Here is a 26,684-nt window from a genome sequence, read left to right as displayed (position 1 = left end):
AACCCCCAAGTGAACAAAGCAATTTTATCCTGCTAATTGCTGAGCAAGCAGTTAAAGGGCAATGTTCCTTGTTCCTTCTTACCAGAGACTGTGATGATCCTATTATTTTCTTTGTTACTGATCATTTGCATTGTGCTAGAAAACATTCAACGAAGGCAGATGCAGGGATGGATTCAGGCAAATTTACCTGAAAAGAAAGCATGAGACAGTAATGGTCGGCATGATAAGTAGTAGAAGGAAATGGCTATTTTCACTTTGACTCTTTTTAATTGCCAGCAGTTCAATAGCTTAAATCACAAAAGTTTGCATTAGAAGATCTGCAGCAAAGCCTACAAGGCACTGAAGGAGCGGATGTTTCTACCATCACATCCCAGGAGCTGCAGCTATATTTCAGACACCCCTGTGCTAAGAGACGACCGAGCTTCCTGATTCAGCAGCCTTCTATTTCACCCCTGCTGCTCCTTCCCTGGGGTTAAAAACAGGATATTTTCATCACTTCCCAAAATACCAATACCATTTCCCAGACAACTGTCTACACATCTATAGAAATGGATATTTCTGAAGGTGGTACTGAGAGGATTAGCATGGAAACCCCATCAACCTCCGCCTCGCTCTGCAAGGCCTGTGATACCTATTGGATTTGGAAACCTACTCTGCTCCTTTTTGCCAGCTTTGTTAATATCTCTCTGGATACTACTGCATAGCTTTGGGTAATTTTCTCCTGGTGTCTCCTCCTCCTGATTTCTTATTTTCTGTGACCAGAGAAATTCATTAAGCAGTGCTGGAATCTGCTACAATCCATGGGCTTCCACATTTGCAGGGGACTGTTGCCAACTCTGCAGAAGTTCAGGATATATAAGATATAAGTAATCATATTAGATATGCATGGATGTGTACGGGTCACGTGAGGAATGTACACATGCACATGTATATATGTGTGAACATACATTTCCTTTCAAAAGAGCTTATTCCAGGTTGCTAATTCGTACAGTATTAATATTCTTAATTTTATTCCCTTAACTGTATTTTTATAAGAACCATAGCAAGTTGTCAAACATAATAATAACTACATTCATAAATACAATTTCATGTCAAATATGGAATCAATTTCTTTCTGGGTAGCATTTTAGTCCAGATTTCTCTCTTAGTGACTGTCATTTAATTTCAGAATAGCTTATTGCTGCAGTGAACTGACTTTGGAGGTTATTTTGTAAACTATCCAAAAGAAAATGGACATATGGCTTTCTCATTCAGATCTTTGCTACTTAACAACTTCAAAAAGCCTCAGAAAAACACCAAAAACTCAATCCTGTGTGCCATGATCTGTGTGGTAAGCCAGCTCCTCTGGGTGGATGCAGACTTAGTGGCTCTGGATCCCCGGTGCCTGCCGCATTACATTTCCCGTGCCCTTCACAGCAGCAGAACAAGGCTCCTCCTGCAAACCACCTTTTGGGCACACATGAGTAAATTTCCAGAGAGATAATGAATTTCTGTGAATTACGCTGTAATCAATGGCCCCTGTGTGCTTAACATGTTTACCGTTTTAACTAATATTAAATCCACTCGTACTCCTAATGTAAGGGGAAGGGGATGCACGGCTGCTTTGGAGTTTGCCTGAATCTTAGCTACAGGTCCCTCAGACACACCCTCCTTGATTACAAAGTCATCATTAAAATTACATTATAGGATGTGAATGGGGTCAACAATGCTAGTGAACAAGAGGTAAAAGCAACCATTAAAAGATATTTGCTGACAGGTAATCTTTGTAGTCTTAGAGGAGGCCAGGTAGGTCACTGAATGTGAAATGGTGAGATCAAGAAATATAATCAATTATTAATTGTCATATTTTATTATTTATTTCCTCAGTGCTACAGTTTACCTAGAGCTTTATAGGCAAACAAAAAGATTGAGGCATTCAAATCAAACTTACATTCTGACATTTTAGTTTTGTATTGTTTAAAACCTGTGTTGTATCACAAATTTAGGGTGGATTTCAAAGGACACAGAATTCAATGGCAAATACACACCATAATTAAGATAGTAGCCAATTAAGGTTGCCTAATCAACTTTATTCCTGGCATCCTAGCACATGACTGAATCTACAAACCAGATTAACCTCCTGGCTTCCAAACTGTTTTACACTGCTATACCCAGCAGTATTTTTCAAGGATATATTTTATACAGAGGACTTAAATTTATGCATTTATGTGTTTAGTTTGATAAAATTGTCTGGAAAACTTGTCCCCCATTTCCAGTGGAGGATGGATTGAGATAGTGCTCAAACCTAACATCATTTAGCCAGATATATCCCAAACCTAACATCATTTTGGTCTTAAGAATTGTTCAAAGAGTATTTTAGTCATAGGAGCAATGATCTGCAGATCTAGATCTTATGTTCTTTTAGTTTAGACTGATATCTCAAAGACTTAAACACACATACAAACTTTTTCCATTCATTTGCTGATTGTGGTGAATATTAGTTTCAATGAGAGCAAAGGGAATCTTTTATTTTATATATATATATATATACACACATATATATATACACTATTTAATGGGGACAAGTGTTTCATTCCTGGTGAAGACTATCCATTATATAAAGCTGAGAAAGAACAAATTTTTGTGAGACCACAGCCTTGAGAAATGTGGCTCTGTTGCAAGTTGAAGTATAGGGGTTTAATTATATCCCACAGCAATGTTTTCAATGAATTTTGAGGAAAATGATTTTTGTTAAGCTTTTCTTTCTGTAAATAAAAACTAGACTATCCTTTTACTAACAGGAAAAACAAATTATGTTGAAAGATAAAGATTTTTTTAAAAAATCTACCATTCACTAATATTGTTCCTTATTCATACAAAACCAGCATTTCACCTCAAGTATTACATCAGACTAAATACAATGCTTTTGTTAAGTCACAGCCTGGACTAACATAAATTGGTGGAAGTCTATTAAAAGAGTGCAGCTCAGTGGTCTCCATCAGTGGAGCATGGATGTTTTTTTAAAACAGAAGATGCTGACAGAAAGCTGACGGACACAAGTCTGAGTGGTAGATATGCATATTATTTATCTGTTTAATTAAAGAGCACAGTAATTCCTGCTTGGAGGGCACAGAACATTTGGTGCCCCTAGAATATGTTGCCTTAGTCCCTGGGGTGGCAAGCTCATCCAGATATAGAAGATGAAAACCAAGTGCTAGGCATTTTTTTAAGCGTTGCTGAGGATCCAGAAGCTTATTAGGTCATGCAAAGTGGATGACTGGCATTTGCATGGCAAATAAAGATGGAGCCAATAATTTAATTTCTAAAAATTAACATGAAAAAACCCAAGCCCAATGTCCCTTAGTTATTAATAAGACCTTTGCGTGCTTTTATGAGTCCCCCTGTACTTCAGAACAGTGTGCTGGTGATGGAGCACACACCGGGTATTTACAAGCGGGAGAAATGAATAGCCTGTCTGATTCTGACAAATTATCCTCAGAGAGGAAAATAACTCCATAAGAAATATAGTTGGTGTTAAACTTAATAAAAACAGACCCTGATGGACTCCCCTTGGAATTGTGGCAGACCTTTCCCATGTACTCCATCCAAACTCCTGTCAGAGCCTCCATGAACTTACAATCAGTATGAAAAAAATACTCTTTTTGGCCATTAAAACATAATTACTTTCCCCCTCCCCCAGAAAAAAAAAAAAAAAAAAAGGAGCAAAACTTGCAGGTATGATCCTGTTTGATATTGTAACTGCTAGATGAAGAATTTACCATTCTAGCTAAAATAAGAGGAGCTTAAGAAAGTACCCACTTTTCCAGAAGAATTTGATGTTCTATTGGGAAATCTGTAGAATTTGGTTACGAGAAGAAAAAGCCACGCATGTTATTCAGCTTCATGTAAAAGCAGTTGAAAATGTCCTATAGGGATATTGCACATGGTAAACTTTCTGAAAACATGTATATATGGGATACAGTGAATGTTAATCTATGTCGTAAAGAAGATGCATCACATTTCATGCATTTTGGTGAGCACTTGTCAAGATTTTGACTATTTTTGCAAGCAGCTGGCGTGTGCTGGGACTCAGAGAGCCATTACTCGTTCTTAGGAAATGAATTGCCTTTCCAGAGGCACAGGGAAGGATGGAAAAATGAAAGTTATTGCAATACACAGAGAGGTGCGGGGGTGGCAGTGAGAAATGAAGTCAAGACATCCTGGGTTTGAAAGCCACAGCTTGTGTTAAAAATGTGCTTGCTGGAAAGGCCAGCAGGAAGGAGCCAGGTCTCTGTCTGGACATTGCTGGAAATCGGCAGCGTGACTTGAACTGGGACTTCCCTGCGGTTTTGGGAAGATCTTGGGGGATCTTGGTTGCTGCAGCTGCAGGCGTCGGTGTCCTCCAGCACCGCCCCAACGCTCCTGGGCAGGCACCGGGGGCTGCAGGGTCCCGCTGCCGTGCCGTGGGGCTGCGAAGCATTGGCTGTCTGATACAAACCCTTCTTATTTTGCCCTTATAGCCACCATCATCCACAGATTATATTAGGCCCTGTTAAGACTGTAAATTTAAAAGCAAGTGAGTAGTGAAAGTGAGTAGAAGCCTCTTTTGCATGGTTTATGGGGATCTGGAAGTGTTTATTCCTCCCATCCAGAAATATTTTCACTAACATTCAAAGATTTACGGCTCCCCATACCAGGAAGAAGTCTACTCATGGCTTTATTTAAGTATCTGTTGATAGAGCAACAGATCTCTCTGCTACAGAATCCTTGCTCTACCATGTCCTTGCTGACCTGGAAGGTGAAGTAAGTGGCCTCAAAAGTAAGGACAAAGTTTTCCTTCTGTCCTTTTGTACCTTGCTTCTGAAGACATTAGAAAGACACGTTGAGCCTGCAGTAGAGAGGTCAGCTGGCACAGGGGCTGTATTTCAGGGTACCTCATTTCCTATAGCTATTCTGTTCCTAAAAACAAACAAACAAACAAAAAACAACCAACCAACCAAAAAAAAAAAAAAGCCACTTAATTTACTCTCTGTACAGCTGTATTGCAAATGCTGAATATTGCATTATGTCCACAGCAAGGATCCCAGGCTTAAGTTGTCTGATATTAACAGACTAATGGCATGTTATGGAATTGATTTTCCATCAGCCTTCTCAGTGATATCACTCCTCCTTTGTTCTTCTGATAGATAACATCGCCTTTTACAACCTCTCCTCTCTGCATCCATTAACTGGCATGTATATTCCTCTCCTTCCCCTTCATTTTTCCATATGCTATAACATGATATGAATCTAGTTTTTGAAGTGTGCAATATCTTAATAAAAAAGACTCAGGTGAGATCCAGATATGAATATTTTTCACAAAGAAGAAAAATTGCTAGGCTGAGACTGATGCCTTCAAGCCACGAAAAGGATACCGGGCGCAGCACATTATAGCCACCAGACTTGGGTCAGTTACCAATTACAGATTAGTTTTGAGAATCTGATTTAAGAGAGTACCTAAATCCACGGCTTTGAAATTACATTTAAGCTATTAATTCTTATTAGTTTCTCTCAATGTCTTTGCACCAGTATTAAAATATGCATATTAAATAATATTAAATATTAGTAAGAAATTTAAGTTACATCCTGTAAGATTTCAGTGGCCTTTAGGTTAAGCCTTAACTACTTTATACCAATTAAAATATGTAATATATATTTAAATCATACAAGGAGAGGACTTTTCTGGGGCATCTGGATCCTTGCAAGTACAGAAGAAGCTAAGAAACGTTGGGAGATTTTGAAATGTGGTTTTAATAGATATTACAGAAAGGGGAGAAACAAGCTTCTGTCTTCTGAGAGATCTTCGGTTACATTTTGATTGCCTCTCTAAACATAACAGAATGTCCAAGTATTGTACTTATCCCTGGAGTAAACATACTCTCCTGTACATGGGGAAATATTTTATATTGAAATTAGCAGGTTGCTGAATTGATATCACCTGGCCTGTCTTTAATGTATGCTGCTCTGTTCACAATCTGTAATACCATCCCGAGTTACGCAGAGCTGACTGAAGGTTGTGCCAAGTTCAAATGAAGTGTCTATTTATCAATTGTAGGCTTCCTGCTGGAGCCTGAGATGTTAATATTGAATATGCCTAATAGCATTTTTCAAACTCAAACAGTCTTGGCTTATTGCTGAGCATTTTGAAACAGAAGTCTCAACTGATATGGGCATTCTGCATAAGAAAATCCTACCCAGCTTTCCGAAATGATGGGTTTTCATAATATACACTTCTCCCCACGGGACTAACCAGAGAAAGGAACTGAGGGGTCCAGCTTGTCCACAAAGCAAACACAAGAATTTAGTTTTGTGTGACCCAAAGAATTCTTGAAATGTACTTAATATGAAATATCTAGACGTTATTTCCTTCACTTACACCTGTCTTAGGAGAGAATTGTAAATTACTGGCATTGTAATAAAAATTGTTTTTCTCTTCACATATGCCTTTGTCATCCTAATACACCTTGGAATTGGTCAAGAATTTAAAAATTATAGTCCTGCTTGCCTAGAAAAATACAAGACCTATTGAATCCACCTCGTCATGCTGTCTTTTCCTCCATCATATAAACCTTTTGAACTCCATGACCAATTTTAACCAATTTTCAGCGATCACGTGTCCATCTTAAAAATAAGACATTTCTCCAAGTTCCACAAAAGCAAGAATGGATTCAAATTGGCATTAGTACATTAGTAACGCTTTTTTTTTTTTTTTTTAAATCTCAAAATACCTTCCTTTGTCCTCTCCCTTTCCTCCTATACAGGAAGGAGATGTTATGAATGTCTCCTTTGTGTAAAAAACTTCAGATGGAGTTTTCACTTTATTAGGCACCAGAGAATCCAACTACAAGACACAAAAATCCAACTACAAGACACAAACCCATAAGAAAGCAGGCTTCATTAGTTTCATTGCTCATGGAAGTGCTTGTTAATACAGACACTCCATTTTTAAAATGTGTTTCTCTCAGCACAGAGACTGTCTCGTGGAATTAAAGTTACATAGAATATGGGCCCCTTGCCAGTTCACGGGAACACAAATTAAGGCTCTGATGCTGGTAGAGTTTATGTGCACGCTTAATTTTACAAACCAGTGGGAGTAGTCATATATCTGAGCTTGAATGTATTTGTAAGTGTTTGCAGACTGGGGACTATGGAAATAAACATCATTTTGCTATATTGTATATTTGCACTATGTAAGCTGTGTATTGCATTTGAAGACACACATTTGGAATGAAATTAGAAGCAGGCATTTAAGGGTTCTGCAATGAACATGTGTAATTCCTGTTTTTCTGATGACTTAATGCATTCGGGTTTTTCAGTTACAAAGTCTATGCAATTTGCTGTTGTCTTTAAAAGAAGACATTGATTATTTTGGAGACCAATAAGTGGATGCTGAATTAGTTGCATTTCAGCACCTGCAACATCAGACTCAGTATAACAGAGGAGGAAAGTGGATTACCCCAGGGCACGTGCCTACAAGGCCTGCCCAGATGCAGACTACCCATTTTCTGTATTTTCCTCCACACTTTCTCCTTCTCTCGCAGTCCCAGGCTGCATTCAGGAGTGCAGGCACCGAGTGTGGGCTGCGAAAAGGGATTTAAGGCTGTGCTTAGAATTGCTTGCATGAAAGGAAAAGGATGTTTTTCTCAGCCTCAAGAAGAAAATAGAAAAATGGGCTGTCAGTTTAAAGAGAAGGACCACCAAGGAACCCAAGGGGGCATAGGAGACTCCCCTTGCTCTCGGCACATTCAGTGGCAGGAGCACGGTCTGAGGAGTAGTGGAGGCTGATGCCCTCAGGTTTGGAGGACTGCGGCCTGCTGCAGGCCCTGCAGATGAGATACCAAGGGCCATGGGTGCCAAACTGCCCGGTGTGTTCATGCAGGCAGGCTCCGCAGCTGGGTGACCGCACCAGGCTGCAGTTCTTCATATTTCAAACTAAAACACCAGGCCTTGAGCTGGCACGAACCTCAGTGACTACGTGCGGCTTCACTGATTTAGGCCAGGGAAAGACATGGTACTGCACGGTCTCTTCAGTTTCAGGCTACACCGGTGCCGAAGAACCAGCTCTGCCTCCTACAGCACCTAGCTGGGTATCAGAGTCACCATACAAAGATTTAGACAAAATTTGTTTGAAGGCTTAATCCAACCTACTGTAAAAAACGTGTACTGGCAGGGGTATGGACTTGTGAGAGATGCAGCACAGGTGCACACAGATCATACCTCCAATGAACAAGAAACACACATCATGTTCCCCCCTTTTAGACCTCCAGGATGATATAATTTAAGTCTAAATATTGCAGTAAGCATTTGTCTTTGACATTGAACTACTGCATATTGTTTGAAAATAGAAAGGAGTTATTTTTCAAACCCAGAAAAGATGAACAGGTGAGTAAAATTCCCCAGAAATGTTGTATCGCACAAGCTCTTCTTCCAAGCACAATTAATAGGAATATAGTTGTATAAACAGTTTACAGCAAAAACAGGCTTTAAGCCTGATTCTCCTCTCCTTTACATTAAAATAAATTGGGAGTACCTCTCCTGAGTCCCCAAGATAAATTATCAGCTGATTTCTGTCAACTCAGTGGAGTAAAATTAACGAAGCAAGAATTAGACCCTTTCTAGTAACTGCTGTATGTTCTTTCACATTTGAAATTGAGACGATACTTACTCTAAGGATAATCAAAACTTACAGCCATTCTCCTGAATGACTTCAGTGACCTTAGCTTTCTATTGCCATCAACATCAGCATATGTCTTACTTTCCTATTTGATTACTTTTTATATATGTCTTGGCTGTGGATGCCAGCAAACTTGCCAGTGCTTCCTTAACACTCAGAAAATGGATTCTGTGTGAAAAACACACAAAAATGCCAATACCAGGCGTAGATCTGTCTCTAAGGTTTCTCAGTATAAATTCAGCATTAACAAAAAAAAATAATAAAATAAAAAAATGGAAGAAGAACAAGTGGGGGTTGGAAGAGGGGGGTAAGAAGTTGTAAATCCAGGTGTAATTGTTGCTTGATTAAGAATTCCTTTAGGACCAAAGAACAGAATATTTTGAAAAAGCCCTGCAAAATTTCCATCTTGCAGGAAAAGCTACTGACACTCTCCCCATTTGCTGGGAATAAAGTGGAATGAAATTTCCCTTGCAATATTTTTCACAGACTGCCATTATTATGTTTATATGCTTGTTTTCCTCCACTGTGTGTTTTGGAAAACAACCTCAATCTTTTCAATGGCATTTGCAGAAGGATGCCGAAGTCTCCATGCACACATTTTGTAGCTGTTAGCCTAGTTTGCAGTCCACAGGATTTTCTGTAAGTTTGAACTATTCATTGTGTTGAAGTACCTGGTTCCCATTAAAGTCTGATTAGATTTTAATGCCTAACTTTCTTCAGCTTCTTAGGAAATCCCAGCTATTGGGCATAAATAATTTCCCAAGTACTTCAAACAGCCACAGCTTACAATTATGCAGAGGTATGTTCGGGATAGGAAAAATTGTTAAATCTTGACCTAAAATGAAGTTGACCCAAACTTCAGAGAAATTTTGGTGAAAGCCAAAAGTTCAAAGAGTTCGGCTGGTGGCGTCGGTCCCTCTGGCTATGGATTTAATAGAGAAATTTAAATATGCAGATAGTAAAATGTCTAACATCTGCATAGCACATATGCAAGTGTATGGATCGGGTAGCTATTTTGTTAAAAGTAGAATTTTGTGTCTGAAAATTAGTTATAACCTACAATAACATTCTCTTCCCATTTTGTACCTGAAAAGATGCCTGCTGAATAATAAGAAGAAAGAGATGGAAAGTGATGTTTCTGTCTGGGGACATCAAGAGCAGAAGAGAAGATCCCAGAAGGGAGCACTGCCTGGCCAACCACTATGTCTCTGAGCAACCTCGATGATTACAGAACAGCATTACCTCCCCCAGGTATTTACACCAGTTTGTAGGGCAAAAAAAGCAACAATAAAAAAAAAACAACAAAAAAACAACAAAACCAAACACCAAGCTTAAACATCAAATACATGCTAACGTTTGAGGATGGCACTTATTCTGACTGGAGGAAACGTACAACGATTTCTGTCATGTGTTTTGGATCTCAAAATAATCTTCCCTAGAATATTAGAGATGAAGCAGTAGAAGGAAAAGAAAACCCATAGCCAGACCAGTGGTACATGCTGTATATATAATGCTGCCAACAAGCCTAGGGAACAAAAAAATTCAATGTGCAAGTTAAAGCAGACAGTAAGTTTTAACTTAGGGACTAGAGCCAGACAGCCATCAGATTATTCAGTCTTACTCATACAGTCCCGACATTATATTACAACATCTATATATTTTCACACTGCTGGACTGGACTGTGGTTTTTTGAATGGTCTCTCTGAAGTATTAGGCACTGGCAGCAAGGGCTGCATTTGATTCTTTCATCTACAACCATCAGCCTGATGGTTGCCTGTACCAAAATCCTGTTTTACCTTCTCGGAGCCCCTGTCTTGTTATTGCAGCATCCTAGGGGAGCAGGGCAATGTTACCTTTCCTAGCTTACAGCTCATTTTAGGGATCTTGCTGCAGCACTGATGCAGCAATAAATAATAATTATTAACCATAAAAGCTAAACAAATTATTATAAACTTTGATCTTGCTTCCAGTGAAGTCAGGGGTAAAAGTGTCATTGATTTCCAGCCAGCAAGAGCTACAGAGTTTTTCTTCATCCTCTTTACAAAGAAAAGGCAGAAGAATTATCCTTCAACATTAATGACAAGATGCAAAACTGAACTCGGGAACAAAAAATCCAGGACTTCTCAGGCATGAAACTACAGAAAAATTTAAAATAATTAAAAGTAGGAAAATATTCTCACATGTTTTTGGGCTAGCTATTACTGTTTCTTTTCCATTTTCTTTTTGTATTTTTCTTCCATTTTCTTCCCCAGGAGAAAGGTTCCACCATTTCTCTTGCTTAGACTGCCACTATCTTCCTAACCATCCTGCATGTTCTCTCCAGATACTGCAGATGGAATAAAAATGGTTCTTAGTCTTTTCTTTAATATTTTTAGCATCCAAATAACCAGTTGTTTCTTATTTCAAACATAATATTTGAATGCTTGTTGTAGCTTCCTCTATAAGCATCTCCAAAACTAATTTCAAAATTATGGAATATACATGAGAATATACAAAATTATGGAATACACATAACACACACACATTTTTAGATCAAACCACTATAATCATTGTGTGTCACGCTGGATGATGTGGTAATGTGGGCTGAACAGTCTTAGTCAGTAATTTGTTCATCAAGCCCATTCTCTTTGGCTGTACTTTCTCAAAGATGACTGCTTTTGATTCAAGGGTATCACAGCAGAAAGACCATTTAACTCCAAGATAAGGTATTTTAATGGCTAAAAATGTTCATTTCAATTTTGAATTAGCCTCACTTCAGCAAGATCTTTTTAATATCTTTTTTTTTTTTTTTTTTCCTGCTAGATCAAAGAGTTGTTTACCCTCACAATTTCCTCATCCATCACTAAAATAGAGCCCCCTCTTAGACAGGCATGAGAAATGTGAGCCTGTAAGATAGCGTAAGATGCTTCTACTGACACAGAACCAATATTTACAGTGGAGCTCTGATAATTTGACCCAATAGCAAATCTGCCCTGGGGTATGGATATTATTTAATGGTTCATTATGTCATTCTTACGGGCATATGGAAAGAAAGACAAATATAAAGGATCCATGTTGACTGATCATCTTTGTTAATTACAGATTTTTGGGAACTCTGGGCAATTACTCGGGTAGACTGTGCACTTTGCCACTGTGTTTGTTGCAGGGCTGCCACCAGCAGTGAATCTCTACATGTTTAATCCCCCGGCCTTGTAACTTCCCTAGCACGCTTCTTTTCTGTGGTGAAGAAAGGCCATCCAAATGCAGAAGAGGTGACAGAAAGTGCTCCTCTTGTGCCATCAGACCAAATTCACCTTGCTACTGTGACCCACCTGCAAAGCTCTGAGGGAAATAACTCCCACTGGGGACATAAATACCAGATCCAAAGACTGGCTTTCATGATTCATACGCTTTCTCTGGGTACCACGATTTTCTCTCCTTAACAGCTAGCATCTGCCTTATGATGCAGGACCCAAGCAAGCAGCTGGGAGAAGCCAGTCATGAAACTTTGGGTCAAACATGCAATGTTTTCCTCACAAATCCAGATCCCAGTTGCTGTGGTCCATCAGGGAAGACACAGAAAAGCGCTGCACTTTGGGGACCGAGTGAGAATCTCCAGACACTTCTTTACATCCGCCTGCTGTCTCTCCCAGGATTTGCTGTGGCCTTGCTATTGTACAAGCCAGCAAAACTATGGTACTCTTTTTCAAGTAAGATCTTAAATTAAAAGGAGATTTTCTTGTCTGTGATTGCCAAGGAGTAATACCAGGCCCACAGCATAACGTCTTGCCCTGCAATGGCAGGGAGGAGCTGAGGTGGTGGTGCAGGACTCACAGCCAGGGGGAGCGGGGATCAGCGGTCTAACTGACCGTACTGACTCCTGCATACCGCTGAGACATCTTTTACTTTCCTAAGCCAAAAAGGAGAAAAAAGATTAAAAAAAAAAAGAACAACTATAAGGAAAAACACCTCTTTGTCTCCATCAGTACAGATAATCATCTGTGTTTGAAATTTCAGGGGCTGCATTTCAATGAATTTTAGCAAGGAAAGAAAACGATTTTATTTTATTTTTTCCTTTTAATGAGTGAGACTAGTGAAACAAAGGTGGAACTGCAAGTCAAACCCTGACTGCTAAGTATGGGGCTGGGCTGGGGTCCCAGCCTGCAGGCATTTTGAGGACTGTTCCCACAAAGAATTCACATGCAGTTATTTTCAGAGAAAGGAATTCTGCTCTGTCTTTACCATTATCAGCTCTGTCTTCTGCTCTGTTGACAGACAAACTCAAACCCCGGGGAAGGGAATGTGGATAGAACATTGTCTTATTTTGACATACAAAATATTGCACTGCGCTACTATCTAGTAATGGAAAAAGAAAAGAAAAGGAAAAAAGATTGTTGTGATATATATGTGAATAAATCAACATGCTGCTTCATCTCTTTGCAAACACACGAGCTTTGACTGACATGGTGATACCCATTTTAATCAAGTGTTTGCCTCAGACTGCTCTCAACCATGCTTAAGTAGTACTTAAAAGAAATAATGGATATTAATTTAGACACTTATCTATACTCTTTGAAACCAGAACAAGAAAAGTGCCTGCAGATTAGTGCAGGAAGACTTTAAGACATCAACATTTGAGATACAGCTGAGAGATGAATTTTTAAAATTGCACCTTCTCTTTTGTGCTAATTACAAAAGCATTTGTATTTGGAATAATTGTTCTACACTTTTATTTTGTTATGAAGAAATAGAAAAAGAATAAACTCAGGCTTCTAAGAAATGACAAAATACAATTTACAGATATTTTCATAGATGAAACTCAGTTCATGATTAAGAATTCATTTTCTTGTTTCTTTCTTTCCATGTCACACCTTTTACCTCTTATGCTGTGACTATGCTCACGTGCTTCACATGCAAAACAGTCTGACAGAAAAACTAACATAGACCCAAACTCTAATGAAGGAATACATTAATTTAGAAGGAATCCATTTTGACAGCTCTGTCATACGACGCCCTAAATTTTGTATCTCATCTAAGCAGGACTTTGGCTTTAAAGTTTGCAGTGCAAAATCGTCTTTTTTTTTTTTTTTTAAATAATAAATTTATGTCAATGCACTGCCTAGAACTCTGGGGCTCCAAGTGATGTACCTGATTTAATATGTCATGTTTTAATAGGCAAGCCATTTACCTATTTCAATATGAATGCTGTCTACCATGTAATGTATTTATTTCATTGTAGTATAAGGCATCTCTTGCCCGGGATATATGTTTCAATTACATTTCAGTGCAGAACACATCTACTGAAAGAATCTTCATACTCCAGGATCTTGAGTAATGAAACATTTTAAGTGCTGGGGAGCCCAGTACCGAAATCTTTATTCAGGCAATCTCCCACAAAGGCAACCATTTCTCTCAGTAACTTTGATCAATACCCCAATATACCAGACCAAACAGCTTTAACAGGAATGTGGATTCCTTCTGTTCCTGTCAATAAAATATGTAATTAATTGAAAATTGAAAACTTGATTATTTTGTGTTTGATTTTTTTTTCTTTTCTTTCATTTTTTTTTTTTTTCCATTGGAATTCTCTCAGCCATGTTTTCAAATACATGTGGACAGGGCCCTCACCTGGCACAAAGTAGGGAAGCTCTGGTAAGCCTTATAAAAGTAGATTGAATTATAGATCTAGAGGGCAGAAATGACTGGAAAATGAAATAGTGTACTCTTGCTGGTGAATTTTCTTTACTATAGGCATACCTTGGGTGCAAGTGCTAGGTTGCACGCTGACTAAATCAGAAGCCTCTCACTTCAGTGCCCACCTGTCCCCAGTGCATGGCTGGAGCGGTGGCACCACGCAGCCGTGGCTGTCTGGGATGCTGGGGCTCCACCAGGGCTCCCCCCACAGCCCCCGTGCTGGTGCTCAGCTCCTCGCTGTCCCCGTTCTCCGCTCCTGCGGCCAGGAGGAGAGGAAACGCAGAGCCCGGGGTTCCTGGCACAAAACACTGCCTGGCTTTCTGCTCGCTTATGCCAGTGCATATATGTGAAGGCCTCTAAAATAGAAAAAAACTGTGAGGAAAAAAAAAAAGTTCAAGAAAAACTTAAGGATTTAAGAATTTATACTGAGTCACATCCAGAGCTGGCTTTACAGACTCAGGTTGAAACAGGGTTCTGCACTAGTGTCAGGAGGAAACCCTTCATCACCATAACCTGTTAGTGAAGCTGCTAATTCTGGAGACTTCCAAAGCTGAGGATAAATGTGTTTTAATCTGATTTTTCCTGCAGCTGCAATTTATTGTAAGGGCTTTTTAAGCAACTATTCAACAAAGCTGCGAATTGCAGTCCAGCGTTCTTTGCATGGCCATTTGGTTTTTGCTCACAAATGTTTGTCCACCAGAGTTGAACACTGAACCAACTGAAAATAAGCAAGTAAAGACATAGCATTACATAAAGACACATCAGATTTATATGCTTTCCACATTAACAGAACTTCTGTTATAAATCCCTGTTAATCATGCATCCCATCAATATAAAGTTTTCCATTAAATTCGAAGAGGAACTGTAGCGATTGTAATCATGGAGCTCGCTTAACATAGTGCAACGATGCCACCATTTCCATCTCATCTATAGCTGCAGAGCTCGTCACTGGAGTAGCTGAACAGCTCAGTGACAGAGTGGAAAATTCTCCCAAATATCTATGGGGAAAAAAAAAAATGCTTCTCTGGCTTTCACCAGCTTTAAAGCAAATTGAGCAATGGCAGAATCGTGGATTGTAAGTTTCAATACAGCTGTTTGCAGGTTTTTCTGGGCCCACAGCTCACCTGTTTCAAGAATGCCTCAAAAGTAGCTGTACAGCTTCTTATTTCTGTTTCTGGTTTTTCAGCTGACATCTGGACACTTCACAGGAGCAGAAATGAAAAGCTACAGTGACCCGGGTGATGCACAAATAGAAGTGTTTCTGTTTAAATATTTGTGTGCTTCATATGTTTTTTATCCTCTAGAATCAATCCAGAAGAGACATGAAGAGGCAAAAGCAAAGCAGAAGAGACAAAAAGAAGGGACTGAGTGATTCAGACCTTGTAATGAAGCACTATGCAAGAAAACAATGTTTTAAAATGAAAAGCTATACACCCTTTGAGGCTGTTAAAATTTAAAGGTGGATATTGGGTTGGATCAGACATCAAACCATCAGTGAAAGGGAACTGCTCAATCTGGATTCATTGGTAAGAAGTCAATGAGAGAGAGAAAGGCTCCTCAGGGACCATTAGGCTCCTGCAGTTTCTTTTCCCTTGATTATAGAGGGATCTTAAATGAGATGTGGAAGCGCAATGGAAACTTCTCCACCTCAGGCAGCTCCTGAGGCTGGGAACTTCTACAAAGCTCCAAGAATTCCCATTGATTTTTTATTTTTTTTCGCAAAAAAAAACCAACACCAGTATTTTTCATGTCGTTGTCTCAAGCTATTTGTCAGTGTTTCCCAGTTGGGATTTTGTCCTGTTCAGTCTTGTTTGCTCCAGGCAAACAAAACACCCGGGGCTTCACTCTCCTTAACCTTGACATCTTCAGCTTCACGTGATGAAGGGCACCTCCAGAGTAATGGGACTTGTCTTTTTCATCTCACAATCAAATCAAGCAAATGGCGAAATCCTGTATCCTTGGAGGATAAAACAACTGTTTGTTGTCTAGTTGGTCTTCAGTGAGAGTATTTTCACTCTCTGAGTTTACAACATACTTCAGGAAGGCTGTTTTACACTATGGACCGTATTCTCAGTATAGCTGGTGCCATAACCTGGTAGATTGCCAGGACAATCTATTGGACAATCTATTGGACAGATGAAGCGGAAAATACAGTGGACACAGTGAAAGGTTGAGAATCAATTTTCCAGTGCTGAAGATGATCATATATGCCTGCCTCACCTCATTGCCGTACTCCACCACTCATGAGTTGCACGCTCACCCTTCAGTAGTGAAAGTTATTTATTTGGTCCATGCTGAGTTTATGCATTCCATCTGAGTGCAGGCATGGACAGACAAGAAGAGACGCTGAGACACGCATAAACCATTATACATCCTCCTTGTTAATGTTTTAGCACAGCTGGACTTGACTGTCTGATCTAATACCATAGTTTTTCCCATCTGGCATAACTGCGGTAATGCAAAGGGATTTTGAGAGAAAGGAGATCCAGGCGGAGACAGTGTTGAACAGCAAAGGAAGAGTGTAACTTTTTTATACAAGGGCATAAAAAAAATCTTTACCCTTTCCTTACATTTCTCCCTTCCTCCTGTGCTAGTTCCATGTCTTCCTGCAGACCAATGTGCAGGCAGGGAGGTTTCAAGAAATGTTCCAAGAAAGTAAAATATTCCTTCCCGAGAACAACTCCTGCGCTTTAAGTTAGATATGTTCTTAAAGGCATCCTTGACTCATGACCTAAGATACCATTTGTCAATGAAAGTCCCTCTCCTTCTATTTCTCTTTTGGAGCTAATAAAGCTGTGCATTTACACAGCAAATTCAATACATCTCAAAAACCCAGCTCTGCCAGCAGTACATTATTTCCTGTCTTTCAAAGGCTTTTTAGACTAGAATATAATAGATTGTCTTTGAACAAGTACTCTCCATGAAGAAGGAAAAGCAGTATAGTGTAGACTTTGCTATTAACATGTTAAGCAACTGAGCTGAAACCCAGGTTCCTGTCACGAGCTATATTTTCAGCAGGGAAAAATGTGTATTCTTAAATCCTGAGGCCACTAACAGAAGGTGAAATCACAGTGACAACAAAATGTGGTTTAATTCAAAGTTAGCAGGTTGAGAACGGCAAGGAAGGATCGTCATATTTACCCCAAGCTATTAACTCATAAGAACTACTAGGTGCTTCAGTCCTTAAGGATTTTATTTTTCATGTTTCTGCTGCTTAGTTTCCACAAATGAAGAAAGGATTGTTATTATTTTTCTCCCTTAGCAATTGACTTGTCTAACTTGATGACTTGGACTGTATTACTTCAAAAAATGCCGTGTCCTAATGCCATAGCCAGAAATCCAAAGAGAAGCCTCAGTTTACGTCCGTCTCCCATGGCCTCTTTTTCTCCACGTAACTCCTTTCATTCCTGCACAAGCGGTGCAAGAGCTGTGCCTGGCTGCAGCTCCACCTCTTCCTCTCTACAGATACTGTAGGTCCTTCATGACACGCTGCCTTCAGCATCCGTGAAGATATATAGCAGCTGCCAGCATCTGTCCCTTTAGCTCCCCAGAGAACAATGAAGCAAATAATTTCTTTAATTATTTATCAAGGGCTGCTTCCTCAGTCAATAAATTCATTTTGCTGTCTCCTGGAGGCCTGGCTTTCTACTTATTAGGTTCTTCTTCCACATACATTTGAAACATGTTTTATTATTCATATTAATACCTACGGCAAGCTTCTTTTCCTACTTTTCTGTTTATCATCAATTTTATGCTATTATTTTACTTTATTCTGTAAGCTTTTTTTTTTTTTAAATGTCTGATGTTTTATGAGACACAGGACTTGACCTTTAATTAACATTTTAACCACTCTTCATTTGCTTCCCTCCCCTTGTCTGTACATTGGGAAAAAAAGTTTGCATATGTTTTATTTTAATTGACCACTAAGTCATTTCATTCCTTTTCTGTTATCAGGATTTGACTTGGGTGAGGACTAGACTATTCTTTTGTGTGAAACTCCTCCAAATAAGCACATCTGGAGTTATGTAGTGAACCATTTTAATCAACAGCTGTGAAATGGCCAATAAAACAAATCTGCATTCAGGGCTTGTGCAGTGGGAGAGAAGATTCATTAAATACATTTAAATATATAATATATACATAAATATATCCATTCGTCCTTCTTGCCTTACTTAATGGTGCCTGGTTTTGGCTAAACTCTCCAACTGCCCGTGAGCAAAAATGACCTTCTTTATTTTCCCAGTTAGTGACCGTAACAAAAAGGTTTGAGTCACCACCAAATACATGCTTCACACATTTCTTGGCTTCTTTAAAATGTTTGTCGTTGTTGTGGTTGTTCTTGTTAATTAAGAACAGAACCAAGACAGGACTCAGGGATGGGAAGAAGAAGGTGGGAAGAGCAGAAGGTGCCGAAGTCATTGCTGCTTTGTCACCTGCCCAAGGAGCACCCCTGTAGCCCAGGCCATCTGCCTGTTGGCCTGCTAGTAGGAAAATCCTACTCAGTGGTGACAGAAGCACGGTGTAACTACATGAGCTCGTGCTGAGAAGCTAAAAAACACCAATTGGAATACCATTTGAGATGAAAGGTATTGTATTTTATTAACCTGGAGAGGTGAATAGCAGGAAGAGCTCGTTTCAAAGACCAAGGACAAGACATAGCAGCATCACTCAGGGTGCAGGAGAACACTCCCCCTCTCCGTTACCTGCCCCATGGGTGTCCAGGGGTGGACACCTTGGGCACAGACCTTTTAAAGTGCAGCCCTGCCACAGCTTGCATTTGGAGAGCGTGGCTACTGACTCCTAAAGCCCATTACCAGAGGGTAAGTCTAGCACACACTCTGATCCAAAATACTTAATAATTGATGACTTTGTGTCCTTCATATTAGTGTCCTGGTTATTTTCAGGCACAGTGATACAATCTTGCACTTCAGCATGTTTAACTGGGAGAGATGTCTGAGAAGCCTCACCTGTATCCCTACCCCTACAGGGCTTTGTGTATTTTATCCCAGCAGAGCCTGCCTTTCTAATCAAAGGTATATGGTGATAATTCAGCAGGGATTATTCTCTGCAAACAGCATGCTTATTTTTTATCATTACTTCCATATGCAGTTTATAGACTTTGCCTCCAAATTGTACGCTGAAATATGAAAGCAGCCAAATTGAAGAAAAACAGACACAAGAGAAAAATGAAATGAAGTGAATCTTACAGAAAATACAGCCTTCTCTGTTCTGTCTATATAGAAAACAGTGAAATATTAATTGCATCTTGAAAACTAATACTCTAATTTGGATGATGGTTTCAATCTTGTTGATGTCAGATGCTGTTAATAGAAATTCAACATTTTTCAGTTTCTGGAATTTTGTCTTTCATACCTAGCTATGCCCTGCTAGGAGAGCCATGGACCTACACCTGCGTATTTCCATATTTTTAAGTCTTTTTTTTGTTTTGTTTTCTTTTTAATTTTTAAGTAAAGAGTATGCATTAGGCTGGGATAGTTTAAATATTCAAACAGGTTTAACACACTAACTTTTCTAACTAGAATACCACCTGAAAACATCATAATCAGGGTAGACTATATGGATTATTATCATACTGATCTTTAGCTCTATTTGTCTACACAGGCAGCTATGGGTTATTAATTGATAAGCTTTGGACTCAGTACATTATTGAAATAATCACTTCTTCCTCTCAATTTCATATTTTTTTAGAAATAATTTGCCCATTCTGAAAATGCAAAGCAAACAGCTGGAATGAATGTGTTTTATTTCTATCCAGATAACTCACGCACTTTCCTCCTTAAAAAAAGGAAAGTAATTTTTTCAAAAAACATGACCTTCCTATGAGAGTCCTCAAAAGATGATTTTCTTTCTTTTTCTTTCTCTATCTTCATTGAACCTTTCTGATCAGTAATAATCAAAATCACAACAGAAAGGCAGATGGGAGGTGGGATATACTAAGGAAACTAAAATATATTTGGTTCAAATATGTGGAAATCCTATTTTCAAATGTAAAGGTGAGAAAGAAAATGAACTGGCTGGGATTCTGAATGGTTAAAAGTATCGGTAGGAAAAGAAAATATGAGAAAATAATTTATAGAATGGCAGACAACTTGTTGTACTCTATGGGTGCAGGACATAACCTGGATGACTGCAGCAAACTGCAACTGATTTATTTTTATTTTTTCCATGTTTAATAAAAATCTTTAAATATCATTACAGACATAGCTAAGGGCAGTTTACATCCTCTTTTTGTTTTTTTCACAGTGTTAGGGGTGGTGTAGAAACTATTTTAATGTGATTTAGTAAATTACTGTTCCAGATTATTTCAAATGGTTTTCCTTGTTGTACTAGATAGGCCCTTGCTTAAAAGACATTGTCTACGTACAAACTTTGTTCAGCTACAGTAGTTTCAAGAGCACATCTATCACCACCTTTATGGAAACGCAGGCAAGAGTCTCAGTGCAATTTTAGTTATTTCCCCAAATTCACAGACCACCAATGTTTAAAGAGTTTGTGTACATCGTTACACAAGATTCATAATGCGTGCTTTAAGGCAATGTATTTGTAATGAGTAAAAATTGTTTTGACTTGGAATACCTCAAGACATCATTTAATTTCCCTATCCACAGCTGAGACTCGCCAGCTGATTTGGAAGGACCACATCCTGTGTTGCCATGCTTGCTGCCAAACAAGTTGCACATTTAATACAAATGTTATATGCAACAGTAAGGGTTCTTTCAAATTGTTTTGAATCATTACTTTTTTTTTCCCCTCCAAAAAACATTCTACTCTTAACTCATAAGCAAGGACTGAGGAGGAACACGATTGCCAAAGCACAGTGTATCCCAACTAATGTCACCTGCCTTCTCCAGTGATCTTTGTCAAGCCTTGAGGGATCTGCATAAGAGTATCCTAAAAAGTGCATCATTTCTTCCAGAAAGCTCACCCTTCCCACACCACCAAACTCAAAAAGTTACATGATTCTGCAACCATTTATTGTAATCACTGATATCTTGTGCTTCCCCATCTATTTGAAAACAGAATATTGATAACAGCTGCTCCTTCACTTAGTACATTGATTGCTTATCTTATTCAAATCAAAAATTCCTTAATTAGAGTACAAATCAGAAAAGTTGTCACAAAATATTTTACTCACTACTAAGGAGCAGAACTGGTTTTTATTTCTTAAGAAACTGAGCAACAAATGAATACACGGAATTCTTTTGTTTATGGCAAAAGATAATCAAATACAACAACTTCTCAATATATTAAATGCCATATTGTTTGGTGCCATAATGGACATGTAATTGAGCATTTTACAGTATAAAGGATCAAATAGATTTGAAAACAGCATTTCAGCCTTTTTTCCTCCCCTAAAATGTTTCAACTTGGCATGACAACAAATTATGAAGTCTGACTGGCTGCATTTCAAACTCACATCCTGGGCTTTTTCATTCTAGATTGAAAGTTGATGCTGGTGGATAGCCCCTTACTAGATTAAAATGCTTTGGATCAGATAATTGTTTAGGAGTTAAAGACATCAGAACACTGATCTTGATATGACTTTATAGCTCCACACCAGATTAAATGAAACACCATTAGATGGAACAACAACAAAAATTTCTACTGTCACTATTCATTATGCACAAGCTTCAGTTTCTGCGATTTTGCCAACACTGTATATGTCACATTTCATTATATAGTTTATAGACATAGTTTCCACACCAAAGTGTGTTTCCTACATTTGGAGCTTCATTTTAATATAAAACTCAGTTCCAAAACACCACAATTGTTGGAGATGCAAGTAATTATTAAAAATTTGTGAGTTTTAAAAGCCCTCCTTTATATATATTTTTTTAAACTTCATCTTCTTGTGGAAGATTTCTTTACAGTGTTAATAGGTAACTATTACTTATGTAAGTGAAATACCCTTAAATATAATGTATTTCAAGGAAATTAACCAAGATTTTTTGTGGAAATCCGTTTAACGTCCTCAGATCAGCCATGCTGTTCACTCAGCATCTTGTCATTTATCCAGTTTCATTACATATAAACAGACCTGAATAAAAGAACTGTTTCCCTAATTAGTCTTTCATTTTTGTAATTCCTTCTAAATCACACCCCTAAGTGTTCAGCCGAATGGAGCGCAGATACTGCTGAGATCAGAAATTAATAGCCACCTTGCCACTGCCTTCACTGGAAGCAGGAGGATCTGCATTTTAAAACACTTTCTACTCTCCCGCATTAGAGGCCAGCAAGCCGTGTGCTTAAGAATTGATCACTCGGGCACTATCTAGCCCAAGATTTAAAGACTGGTAACAGTTTAAGGAGCCTCTAAGAGCACACAGCTTTTTATGTGCGTTAAGCTGTTCACGTTAAAGTGCCTTGTGCCCAGGGGACGTTTCCAGTAGCTTTACTTCACAAATTCCACTGTAACCTTTTGCCCTAGCTTACACAAGACCTTAACAGGGATATAATTCTTGAGCATCTCATGTGCAACTGTTCTTCCCTTAGCACTACTTACTTTATTTCCCCATATATTCCACATCACTAAAGATGCTCAAAATAGGCTCAAATAGTTCCAGTTATGCTAAGTCCAAAGTGATAATTCAGTATAGCACAACAAGGGCGAGTAGAAGCCTGGCACATAGATCAAAGCCTTACAAGATAACCAAAAAAGTTCAGATGGCTTAGTATGTAAAAGAACAGAAAATTCTCTCTCTCTGTTATTTATTTATTTAAACTCTGTATTGCTACATTCTAGTAAGAGATGTGTATTTCCCCTCCCTGGACTTCCTCAGAGACATGTCTTTCCCATCACTGGATCTCATTGTTTAGTCTGGGTCTCCTTTCTTTATTTGACTGTTCCTTTATCATCACCATTCTCAATTTCAGTCCTTAACTGTCAAGGGATTTGCCTTTTTGGCCCTGAACTTAATAATAGGTTTGAGTGTTTAAGTGTTTGCTTATAATACACTGCCAGCACATGAACTAGTTACAGGGGTGTGGGACCAAGATGAGTTTTTCCTCTAGGATCTTTTCTATTAATTTCACATGTGTTTTGTTTTAAATGGGCTGTGCACCGTGGATGAAGCATATATGTTGAGTAGCTTGCAGATGTTTGGTTTAGAAGCCATAGTTAAGTCACAGGTTGTAAAATGTAGCATGCATTGCAGTGTTCATTCTCCAGGTTGAAATCTGAGCCATTTCATATTTTAATCTTCTCAATAACCCATCAATGACAGCACTGTACTTTCAGGAAATATTAAGTAACTGAGAGCATTAGGTAACATTCAGAACAAACTCCTTGCATGTCTTGCTAGTAATTGCAGTGAGATACAACTCCATGAGATACTAAAGCAATTTGAGTTACTCACCACAGCATCCCTGAAACACCAAATGCTCACCGTGAGGTCTTCTGGACTACCTCAGCAGGATGCCGTGCTGTTCCTCCCCTCCAGTTACAGCACAGTAAGCGAGTGCTGTTGTACCACGTCTTGTCCGCACAGGAAGGTCTTCCCCATGCCTGGTCCTCCTCTGGCTCTTTCAGTCCAGTGGCTGAGCGCCCCAAAGGATGCAGCAGCCATTCAGACAGGCGGCTCTGAATTCTCTTCAGCTGCTACTTTTGCTTGCATCAAAGTCTTAACAAATACCAGCTATTAAAATATTCTGTAGTGCAACACAGGTTGGACTAATGACAAAGTGATTGCAATCATCTGCTTCCTTGCAATCAGCCTGAGCCACGGCCTGTCTCCTGTAACGTTACGGCATATTGAAGGCCACAGCTTCCTCTCACTCTTTCCCCGCACCAAATACAAGCACCCCTTCCTATTGGACATCCTTCTGTAAAACTCTTATGCTTTTCAAATGGGCAAGACTCCTGGATTACATTTTTTGACAAGACAGATGAGACTGCTTTTCACATGAGACCAAGGAAAGTAATGAGCTGTAATTTTTGAGCTGGAAGATATCTATCTTTTTTAATTACAGGTAGATTATTTCTATATTAGCCCCCACGGCAAATGTCAGTGCTGCACAGGTTTATCAAAGCAGTGCTGCATCAAGACGAAGGGATTGTATGAGTTTGGGACCTCAGCAGAAAAAAAAGGATTTGCAAACTTGAGCCTATTTTAAGTTTTACATGCCCACGCTATTTATGCAGTTTGGCAAGCAGCTATTTTGACATTGCTATTCACTATGAGTAATAAGATATTGTCATCACAGCACTGAGCTGGCTATTAGATGGTCGCTACAAACATTTCTGCCTCGGTCTGACATGTCTGCACTGTCCTTGTCAAAGGAAACTACTGCCCTCACATCAGCTAGACCAATTTAAACCCATTTAACCAAAATATGTATCTATATGCATTTCTAAATCTAGATTCCCTTTATCTCACGCCTGAGGGAAGGAAACTTTGTTTTACTTTCTAAACATCAGGCTTTTTAATCATCCCTGACTTAATCCTCATGGCTTGGCCTGAAAATAATCTTTTGTCATACTTCTTGGGACAGCCTTGTCTTATCTAGCTAGTTTGTTCGTGAAAGAACAGAAATGGTTTTCTCGTTGAGCCTGGCCTCCTTACATCCACCTGCCCGATTTAATCACTTGCACAGCAACTGTTTTTTTGGGGAGGGCTATCGTGGTAACTTCTCAAAAACGATGAGATCACGCTCCAGTGAGGATTTTAGAAGCTTATCACAGGGACGTTACACACATGGTCCCGTTCTGTTTTGCTCATGGAGATGATGCTCCCTCAAAACATACCATTTTGTGCTAACAGTTTGTTTTTTCCTCCTGCATGTGCCAATGCCAGGAGCCCGGAGGTCAGCTGTTCAAGGCAGGAGGGCTTGACCTGCCACAGAGATTGGCACCGTGAGCGCTTCAACTGCTCGTGACCAGCCCAGACAAGGTTCCTCGTGGCACAGGAAGGCAATCTTTGGTAACAGAAATTAGACCTAAAAGGAGGGCATGACCAAGTGCCTTTTCTACACCATACAAGAGAGATGCCTGCTCCTGTAGCAAAGCTCCTTTCCTCAGCCCTGCTCTCAAGTGGAGAATTGCATGGAGAGAGAAATTTTGATGTTAATTAAATCCCAGTTGAGCCATAGAGGAAAAAACTAGGATTCAGGAAACCTTTAGCTTGAAAGTTATTGGAGTACATCTCTAAATATATCAAAATATATGTTGTTTGGAGCCCCATTATGGCAGAGTTCTTCTAATGGCGTTTCTTTTTTTTTTTTTTTTTTTTTTTTTCTAATTTTAAATGGGAGTTAATGTCTCATGAACAGTACTTGTTTTGTGAGGAAAAAACAAAACAAAAAAAAACACACAAGAAAATGTAGGTGCTCCCTGGGAAGCAGCATTGATGGTGAAGTTTCACCCAGCCCTATTCTTTTTTTTCTTTATTTCTCAGGCATTTGCAGGACTGAGCGCAAGTGTGAGTGCTGAGACCCACTGAACATGAAGATGTACAGCTGCTTGGAAGGGATAGATGACAGGCACCTCGACATCTCAAGCAAATAGGAAAAGTAAAGAGAGCAATGTAGTGAGAAGGAAAGGGAAAGACTACAAAACAAAAGCAAGAGAGAGTAACGGAGAATAAAATGAAAAACAAAGAAGTCTAAAAGAAACTGAAAAAAATAATTTAGGAAGTTCGTGATTGAAGATTTCTTTGAGCTGCCTCCTCAGCTACTGAATTGACCACTCCACATCTGTAAATTATTATGTGAGCATTCAAAAAAAAAAGCTAAAAAGCAGAAAGCCATAACAAAGTAAACTCGTACTAAAGAAAGCCTTTAACAAGTTTTTACTTCCCATATTGCACCTCACAGGTTATATAACTTTACATTTAATGGATATTCTCAACTGGAGTCCTATTTGTGAACTGGAGGGAATGCTATTAGTATGATAATCAGTTCTGCAGAGTAAATTGGTTATAAGAGTGGGGTACTAGGGAAAGGTACAATAGGGGAATATTTTTTTAATTAGCACACTATGAAGTCCATTCTCCCCGTGATGCCTGCGCATATCCCCTGTTGACATTAACTTAAGCCATACAACTTCTGCTGAAAGCGAGGGGAACGTGCGACTTGGCTCCAACGCGAGCTGAACGTGCCAGCAGGAAGGGACCATGACTGCTCTCCAGCCTGCAGCTGTCGACGTGCTGGCAGGTCCTGAGCACCGCTTTTGCAGGAAGCACAGATACACCATTGCTCGTGTCCCATCAGGGTACGTCGATTCTCATACACGGGATGTTTACAAACGGGAGTTCAACCTTACTTTCAGTCGACTATCAGTTTCTACAGCAAATTCCAGATG

At 39.2% G+C, this 26,684-nt stretch overlaps 1 long non-coding RNA gene across 1 annotated transcript; it reads right to left on the bottom strand.

The window, feature by feature from the left end:
* On the bottom strand, window positions 1–25,709 carry LOC308200525. Its single transcript, XR_013955665.1, has 2 exons — window positions 23,773–25,709; window positions 1–187 (listed from the first exon to the last, which is right to left on the bottom strand). It is a non-coding gene; the product is annotated as an uncharacterized lncRNA (long non-coding RNA).
* Between the last annotated feature and the right edge of the window lie 975 nt (window positions 25,710–26,684).

This window comes from Anser brachyrhynchus (genome assembly GCF_964034855.1).
Source record: "Anser brachyrhynchus genome assembly, chromosome: 10".
Classification (NCBI taxonomy): Eukaryota; Metazoa; Chordata; class Aves; order Anseriformes; family Anatidae; genus Anser; species Anser brachyrhynchus.
This window is presented reverse-complemented; position numbering and strand designations above follow the sequence as displayed.